Genomic DNA, 10,106 nt, shown 5'->3' with positions numbered 1-10,106 from the left:
AAACCAGGCCAAGCTGACAAGGCGAACTTTTGGACATGATAAAAATATGGTCGCTTTCCCAGAAAGTAACCACCCGCAGTGGATTCCCATCGCCTAGCTCCATTTTGTATAGATTCTATCGTAGGTCGGACAACAATTTCATCATTTTGTATTGTCCCGAATGAGAGAGTCTTACCAGATGAATTGTTGAATGCGTCAGCAATCTTGTCATCCACGACTGGATCTGAGCTTGTTTGCAACGGAATGTTCCCTATAAGTAAGCCGCTATAAGTAGAGTTTGTCTCATAAGTTCGTCTAACTCCGAATCCACCACTATTACCATCCTTGATCGCGTCAACACTGTCTTCTTCGTTGTCCATGTCAACATGAACTGCAGTGTTGACCAAATCAATGTTTATCTCATCATTGTTGACCAAGTCACCTTTGACCACTTCAACACAAGTTTTCTTCCCCTTGTTGTTGTCCATGTCAACATTAACTACGTTGTTGACCAAGTCAATATTGATATCGTCATTGTTGACTGAGTCACCTTTGATCACGTCAACACAAGTCTCCTTCTTCCTATCTGCAACACATTTGACCACGTCATTAGTGAATAGGTCAACATTGACCGACTCAACCCCCATCTCATCAACAATTGCTACGTGATTAGAGTTTGATACGAAGTCAGCCACTTTTCCTCCTCCAACCAGCGAATTAGTTGGAACCGGATCCGGACAGTTTGACGTCGTTTCTGTAATCTCTATTCGTCTGACCGATGGCAGGACATTCCTCATAGCCGGCCGTAATATCCTTGGCAAAAACAGCGTGGTTGTTGCCCCCTTGGATGGTGCGAAGCATCGCGTTGTTGCTTCGTCCCCAAATCATTCTGTCCATTTGTTTTTCAAGTCACTCACCGCTTTCAAGGCTTGTTTATCACCATCATAAATAACCGTATGTGCAAGTTTAAAACATTCAGGCATGTTAAAGGATATCGAACCATGTTTGCCATGAATTGGTATTGTAAATTTGTTAAGCGTAATAATAACTACAAGTTATTATAAAAGGGAAACAAACTTGTTTTAATAAAACTGTGGAAAACAGCTAAATTTTGAGCGTTCTCAGAATTCCACGAAACTTGACCAAACGTAGGTCTAGACCCAAGAATTTGTGTGTTAAATTTTCTAAGCGAAATAATAACTACAAGTTAGTATAAAAGGGAAACAAACTTGCTTTAATAAAATCATGCAGAACAACAACATTTTGAACGTTACAGAATTCCGACGAAACTTGACCCAAACGTAGATTTAGACCCAAGCATTTGTGTTATGCATTTGCTAAAAGTAATAATAACTACAAGTAAATATAAAAAGGAAACAAACTTATTTTAAAAAAACCGTGCAAAACAGCTAACTTTTGAACGTTCTCAGAATTCGACGAAACTTGACCCAATCGTTGGTCTAGACCCAAAAATCTGTGTGGTAAATTTCCTAAAAGTAATAATACCTACAAGTTAGTATAAAAGGTAAACAAACTTGTTTTAATAAAACAGTGCAAAACAACGATATTTTGAACGTTTTTAGAATTCGACGAAACTTGACCCAAACGTAGATCTAGACCCAAGCATTTGTGTTATGCATTTGCTAAGCGTAATAATAACTACAAATAAATATAAAAGGGAAACAAACTTGTTTTAATAAAACCGTGCAAAACAGCTAACTTTTGAACGTTCTCAGAATTCGACGAAACTTGACCCAATCGTTGGTCTAGACCCAAAAATTTGTGTGGTAAATTTCTAAGCGTAATAATACCTACAAGTTAGTATAAAAGGGAAACAAACTTGTTTTAATAAAACAGTGCAAAACTGCGATATTTTGAACGTTGTCAGAATTCGATGAAATTTGACCCAAACGTTGGTCTAAACCCAAGCATTTTTGTTGTAAATTTGCTAAGCGTAATAATAACTACAAGTTAGTATAAAAGGGAAACAAACTTGCTTTAATAAAACCGTGCAAAACAACTAATTTTTGAACGTTCTCAGAATTCGACGAAACTTGACCCAATCGCAGGTCTAGACCCAAGCATTTGTATTGTAAATTTTCTAAGCGTAATAATAACTAGAAGTTAGTATAAAAGGAAAACAAACTTGGTTTAATAAAACCGTGTAAGACTGCTAAATTTTAAATATTCTCAGAATTCGAAGAAACTTGACCCAAACGTTGGTCTAGACCCAAGTATGTGTTGTAAATTTATTAAGCGTAATAATAACTACAAGTTAGTATAAAAGGGAAACAAACTAGTTTTAATAAAAACGTGAAAAACAGCTAAATTTTGAGCATTCTCAGAATTCGACGAAACTTGACTCAAACGTAGGTCTAGACCCAAGAATTTGTGTGTTAAATTTCCTAAGTGAAATAACAACTACAAGTTAGTATTAAAGGGAAACAAACTTGCTTTAATAAAACCGTGCAAAACAGCTAAATTTTGAACGTTCCCAGAATTTGACGAAATTTGACCCAAATGTTGGTCTAAACCAAAGCATTTGTGTTGCAAATTTGCTAAGGGTAATAATAACTATAAGTTAGTATAAAAGGAAAACAAACTTGCTTTAATAAAACCGTGCAGAACAACTAAATTTTGAACGTTCTCAGAATTCGACGAAACTTGACCCAAACGTAGATCTAGACCCCAGAATTTGTGTTATGCATTTGCTAAGCGTAGTAATAACTACAAGTAAATATAAAAGGGAAACAAACTTGTTTTAATAAAATCGTGCAAAACAACTAACTTTTGAACGTTCTCATAATTCGACGAAACTTGACCCAATCGTAGGTTTAGACCCAAGAATTTGTGTGGTAAATTTCCTAAGCGTAATAATACCTACAAGTTAGTATAAAAGGAAAACAAACTAGTTTCAATAAAACCGTACAAAACAGCTAAATTTTGAGCGTCCTTAGAAATCGACGAAACTTGACCCAAACGTAGGTCTAGACCAAGAATTTGTGTGTTAAATTTCCTAAGCGAAATAATAACTACAAGTTAGTATAAAAGGGAAATAAGCTTGTTTTAATGAAACCATGCAAAACAAATCCATTTTTAGAGAGAGAATTTTTGTAGAAGGTGTATTTTGGAGAACACTTGTGACCTAGCCTCTATGTCAACGCTGGCCGGCCATGTAACCGCCGGCGATGGTCCGGCCATCACTGAGGAAGACGGGGAGGAGACTGGCCGGAGTTCTGGTGATTATTCCTGCGGACATTATGGAGAAACAGCGAATTCCGGCAAAGAAAGCGAAAGGACACGCGACCATTTTCCGGCGACTGATGGATCAGGGACTGTTCTGGACGCCGATGCAAGTATTCAGACGGAGAAAGAAGTTAACTTGGCCGGTGAAACGACGATATTCGAAGCGCCGTTGGATCTAGGGTTTTCTGCAAAAAAAACGCGCCGTGGAAGACAAAACGTTGAGGTTCATGAAACCGGTGTCTGATGGGATTTTTCCGGCAAATAAGGCTGGCAATGACTTCATGGAGATGAGGGGAAGCATTTTGAATGAAAAATATGGAAACTTGGCCACGGGTAAGTCGGGTTTTAGAGAGCCGCCATTTTTAGGGTTTTCTTCAACCTTCAATGGCGGACGAGGGAAAGCTGTATCTCCTCAAGACTTCAATATGTCAGAATTCCTTAAAAAAAAAAGAAAAGAGTTGTGGACACTGGGGACGCTGCTGCAATGGAGGTGCTGGAGAAACTTAAAATGCGATGGGAAGAAAAATTTGGGCTCGTCCGAAATCTGAGAACGCAAAGAAACATTGGCCATCTGACTATTAAACCTCGCCGGTGTATCCTAGAACCGGTGATTGAAACAACGAGGAGGGAAGGATCTGATGGAGAAGATGTCGGATTCTGGGGAAACCGAGACAACGGAAACCGAGAAGACGTCGAATTCTGGGGATAAGTTGGCCGGATCTGATGGAGAAGATGGCTGTCCAGGTGGTGTTCCCTCATCTAATCTCGCAGCCGTGACCGGAAAACAGTCGGAAGGGATGATTCAGAGTGCTGTGATTTTTGGTCTGGAAGTTTCACCGGAAAACCAGAGTTGGCCGGAATCTGGGCATATTTCGACGACGAACAGTAGTCCTCCGACGTGTGCTGACGTGGATCCGACGAGAAATGATGTGGAAAATGCTGTTGACTTGGAAGCTGATGTGGGAATATGTGCTGACGTCATGCATGAAGTGTCAAATGATGTCATGGTTGATGTAGCTGATGATGTCATGGATGATGTAGCTGCTGATGTCATGGATGATGTTGCTGCTGATGTCACTGGTGATGTCAGCAATAATGTGGAAAAAATTAGTCCTACTATTACACAAGTGCGCTCTTTTCCTATGGGTTTGTTTGTGGGTAACATTCCGTTAAATGTGAATTCGAATATGGGAGCGGATGACAAAATTGCTGACGCGTTTAATAATTCATCTCGGAGGACTCTATCATACAATACAAAACGGTGAAGTGGTAGTGAGACCTACGATGGAAACTATTCGCAATGGTTCGATCAAGTGGAAGACCACTGCAGTTGGCTATTTCCTTGGAAAAAGACCGTACTTTTATCATGTTAAGGATTTTGCCTTCTCCGCTTGGCCTGGATTGAGGAAGGTAAAGGCCACAACGAATGGATTTTTCTTCTTCCAGTTATATGGTAACTACGTGAGTCAATTGTCATTACTATGATTTATGGAGCTACGGAGGTGGCAGATAGGAGGGAGTTATGGGGTTCCCTAGAGACTATTGCCATGCATACTGTGGATATCCCGTGGCTTATTGGAGGGGATTTGAATGCGGTACGAGACATTAGTGAAATATGTGGAGCATCGGGAGACATTCGAATGGAAATGGAAGAGTTTAATAATTGCGTTCAGAATGCAAGTTTACTACCATTACCCATGCAGGGAGAATGGTATACATGGCACAACTGCAGTGCAAGCCCATGGAATCTTTGGAAAAGGTTGGATCGAATGATGATTAATGATAGATGGATTGCTCGATTCCCGACATCTTTTTACACTAGCCTCACTCCACTACTTCAGATCACTCACCGCTGGTGCTATACGGAGATAGTTAACAATAATATGGAGTTATGTTTTGATTCGATAATTACCTCACCTGATCACCAGAGTTTATTCCCAGTGTGCAGCAGGTTTGGCAACATAACATTATTGGAGTGCCTATGTATGTGGTAACGAGGAAACTCAAAGCGCTTAGACCGGTGTTTAGAGAGCAGAGGAGGAATAAGGGAGACTTATCACATAATGTCCAGCTGGCAAAAGGGTTTCTTGAGATGGCACAAATACTAGTCAGTTCAAACAGGCAGGATGAATTATTCTTGCACCTGGAACATTGTTGACGATTCATACTAGCCAAAGCAGCCAAACTTGAACAAAGTATGCTCCAACAGCGAGCAAAAATGCAGTGGATGAAGGGGGTGACCAGTGCTCCCAAGTATTCTTTCGTAAGATTGCTCAACGGATATCGGCACGAAGAATCTTACAAATCAATGATGATCATGGAACCACTCACACAGAACCACAAGCGGTAGTCAATGAGTTTGTCATGTACTATCAAAACCTGCTTGGTGGGGAACAAAGGAGAGACGTGATTGATCTGCGATTTCTTTGACCGTGGGTTAGACACTATTAAGTGAAGAGGAGGTTCACTCTTTACTCTTGCCATTCACACCAGTGGATGTCAAGCAGGCAGTTTTAGGTTCACTCTTTACTCTTGCCATTCACACCAGTGGATGTCAAGCAGGCAGTTTTTGACATTGTTGAGGATTAGGCACCGGGGCCGGATGATATTCATCGGGCTTTTTCAAAGATGCATGGCCTATAGTGGGGCAAGAAGTGACCTCGGCAGTGCTGGATTTCTTTAATACGGGACGAATTCTGAAATAGATAAATACTACACTTCTGGCGCTTATACCCAAGGTACATTCCCCTATGAACGTGGGTGATTTTCGTCCTATATCTTGCTGTAATGTGTTATATAAGATTATTGCCAAACTCATTGTCCAATGGTTGAGTGTGATATTAGAGAAACTAATTAGTCCATGCCAAGCGGCTTCTATGCCCGGATGAAGCATTGGGGACAATATAATGTTGGCGTAGGAGTTATTTACAGGCTACAACCAGGCCCGTCTACCACCACGGTGTGCTTTGAAAGTGGACATTCGGAAGGCATACAACACGGTGGAGTGGGATTTTCTTATCGCGGTGATGGAGTTATTTAGGTTCCCCCCTAATTTTTTGAAGTGGATTGAGGTGTGTGTTACTACAACTTCATTTTCTATTGGACTGAATGGGAAACCACATGGTTTCTTTAAGGGGGCCAGAGGGCTCCGGCAGGGAGATCCTCTTTCGCCATACCCGTTCGTGCTTGTAATGGAAGTACTACACTTGGTTTCCTACAGTTGATGGAGCAGGATGAATTATTTTCCTTCTACTGTAAATGTGATACATCCAGGATTTTTCAGTTGGGTTTTACTGATGATTTGTTGTTATTCTATCATGCTGATATGGACTCTATTGGAGTATTTAAAACAGGATTGGATCGATTTGCTATATGGTCAAGGCTCAAGCTAAACGTATAGAAAAGCCATCTTATTATCTCACGTTCAGCCCAAGGACTTTGCGAGGAGATGCTGACAGCACTCGGGTTTCAGGAGGGTGTCTTCCCGATGAGGTATTTGGGGCTTCCTCTCTTATCCTCTCACTTAACAATTGTTGATTGTCGTCCATTATTGGTGAAAATTGATAAACGAATTGCTGGTTGGGAGGGTATTGCACTGTTATATACTGGTAGAGTACAAATTATTAAATTTGTACTCATGTCGCTAAGTTTATACTGGGCTTCAGCATTCATACTGCCAAAGAAAGTTACCAATGAAATTGAGAAGAGGCTAAGAACTTTCTTGTGGAAAGGGACTTCAACCAGTGGTTATGCCAAGGTTGCTTGGAAAGACCTATGCCGGCCGAAGGAGGAGGGAGGCCTAGGATTCAAGAATATTACTCTCTTGATCCGTGCATTAATGGCTAAGAAACTATGTGATATCATCAGGTACGGTAGGACCTCGATATGGGTTAAATAGCTCTACCAGGGTCAATTACGAGATACTTCCATCTGGACGATTAGAGAGCATGGAGGATCATGGGGATGGCGGAAAATCCTCCGTTTACGGATCTTCCTTCGATCTATGGTGGATTATTAGATAGGAGATGGGAGGAGATTCTACCTATGGCGGGACCCCTTAGTGACACATTCCAACGTGGACCGAGGTTACTTGGATTAGAGGAGTCAGCTAAAGTCAGTACTGTTATTACTGGAGGAGAGTGGCAGTGGGCCCTTATCACAGACTTTGAGTGTTTGGAAATCACACATGCACTACCTACTATCCATGGAGGGGAGGACCGCATTATTTGGAGATTCGACCATGGGATTCCTACAGTACAGACTCTTTATAGGCTTTTTGATCCGCCTGGACCGAAAGCAGGCTGGTCTTCACTACTTTCGGGATCCCTCAAGATTCCACATCACTTATTTATCCTATGGCTTGCTATTCTTGGTAAGTTGGCTACGACGGATAAACCATGGCTACCCCACCTTAGCCCATGCATTTTGTGTAGCGAGGGAGCGACGAAGACACATGACCACTTATTTTTTCAGTGCAGATTTAGTCGACAATGTCTAGCAGAAATTTGGAAAATAGTACGATTCTCATGGCCAAATAGAGACTGGATGACGGATATTACATGAGCATCCCGGAGATGGAAGAGTAAGCACATTATTAACATGTCTTACCGAGCACTTTTAGCATCATGTGTTTACCACATTTGAAAGGAGAGGAATTTAAGACGATTTGAGCAAATCGAAAGGATACCCAGCACCATGGCAGTAGTTATTATCGAGGATATCAAGCAGCAGATACATAGCATTACTTTACCTAGTTCTGTCAGTACTCGATCTTTATTTACACTTTGGCGTATCCCTTGGCCTATCGAGAGAGACACCAACTGATGACCACCATGTTGTACTGTACTACTATGTTATTAATGAAACTTACATTTACCCAAAAAAAAAAAAAACCATGCAAAACAGCTATATTTTGAACGTTCTAAGAATTCGACGAAAGTTGACCCAAACGTTGGTCTAGACCCAAGCATTTGTGTTGCAAATTTGCTAAGCATAATAATAACTTCAAGTTAGTATAAAAGGGAAACAAACTTGTTTCAATAAAACCGTGCAAAACAGCTAAATTTTGAACGTTCTCATAATTCGACGAAACTTGACCCAGACGTTGGTCTAGACCCAAGCATTTGTGTTGTAAATTTGTTAAGCGTAATAATAACTACAAGTTAGTATAAAAGGGAAACAAACTTGCTTTAATAAAACCATGCAGAATAGCTAAATTATGAACGTTCTCAGAATTCGACGAAACTTGACCAAAACGTAGATCTAGACCCAAGCATTTGTGTTATGCATTTGCTAAGCGTAATAATAACTACAAGTACATAACTTTTTTGCCATTAAGGAAGAAAATATGCAAAAATTCTCTCACTAAAAATTCTCTCTCTACTACACACACTACTACACCACCAAAAACACACACTAGTGTCTTTCCTATGCAAACTCCGACCGGCGATGGAGGAGAAGCGCTAGCCGGCGAAGAGTACGGTGGAGAGGACGCCGACAGCCGTCCGGTGGCCGAAGATGGAGGGGAGGAAAATGAACAGCCCTTGTTTCGCGAAGAAGGAGATGAATCGAATTTTCGCGATCTGCAGCCGTCTCGCGATTTTCAGGTACTATTCTAGTCGTCGATGGAACTATACAGACTGAGAAAGAAGATTACTTGGGCGATGAAATAACGAGATTCGAAGCGCAGTCGGATCTAGGGTTTTTTGAAAAAAAATGTGCCTTGGAAGATGATATGTCGGCATTCAAGAAACCAGCGTCCGATGGGGTTTTTCCGGCAAATAAGGGTGGCAACGACTTAATGGAGATGAGGGGAAGTCTTTTGAATCAAAAAGATGGGAACTTGGCCAAGGATAAGTCGAGTTTTAGAGCGCCGCCATTTTTAGGGTTTCTTCTTCAACCTTGAATGGCGGACGAGGGATGGTTGTTTCTCCTCAAGACTTCAATATGGTAGAATTCCTCAACCTTGCGAACAGAGTTGTGGACACTGGTGATGCTACTGCAATGGAGGCGCTAGCGAAACTAAAAACACGATGGGAAGAAAAATTTGGGCTCGTCGGAAATCTGAGAAAGCCAAGTTCTCTATACATCGGCTGTCCGACTATTAAACCTCGCCGATGTATCCTGGAACCGGTGACTGGAAAAATGAGGATGGAAGGTTCGAGTGCCACGGTGACTTTTGGTATACCCCCGAAGGAAAAATTACAGGCGGCGGAAACTGAAAAGTCGTCGGATTCTGGGGATATCTTGGGCGGATTTGGTGGAAAACATGGCTGTACAGGTGCTCCATCATCTGATCTTGCTCTAGTAACTGGAAAACAAGCGGTGGGGACGAATCCGATTGCTGCGGTTACTGGTTTGGGAGTTCCGCCGGAAACTCAGATTTTGCCGAAAAATGAACAGTTCACGGTGATGAACAGGAGGACTCCGACGTATGCTGATGTGGAACCGGCGACGATGACGTGGAAAATGCAGGTGACTCATGCGCTGACTTGGGATGAGACAATGATGTCATGCATGAGGTGTATGATGACGTCATAGATGATGTAGCTGATGATGTCATACATGATGTAGATGCTGATGTCATGCATGATGTAGCTGCTGACTGATGTCACTAGTGATGTCAGTATGGAGAAAATTATTGCTACTACTACACAAGTGCACTCCTTTCCTATGGGTTTGTTTGTGGGTAACATTCCGTTGAATATGAATCCGAAAATGGGGGTGAATGACAAAATTGCTGATGCGTTTAATAATTCATCTTAGAGGACTCTATCATATATACCTCCTACTATACAAAATGGTGAAGTGGTTGTAAGACCTACTATGGAAACTATTCGCAACAATTCGACCAAGTGGAAGACCACTGCGGTTGGCTATTT

This window comes from Sesamum indicum, unplaced genomic scaffold (assembly GCF_000512975.1).
Source record: "Sesamum indicum cultivar Zhongzhi No. 13 unplaced genomic scaffold, S_indicum_v1.0 scaffold00200, whole genome shotgun sequence".
Classification (NCBI taxonomy): Eukaryota; Viridiplantae; Streptophyta; class Magnoliopsida; order Lamiales; family Pedaliaceae; genus Sesamum; species Sesamum indicum.
This window is presented reverse-complemented; position numbering follows the sequence as displayed.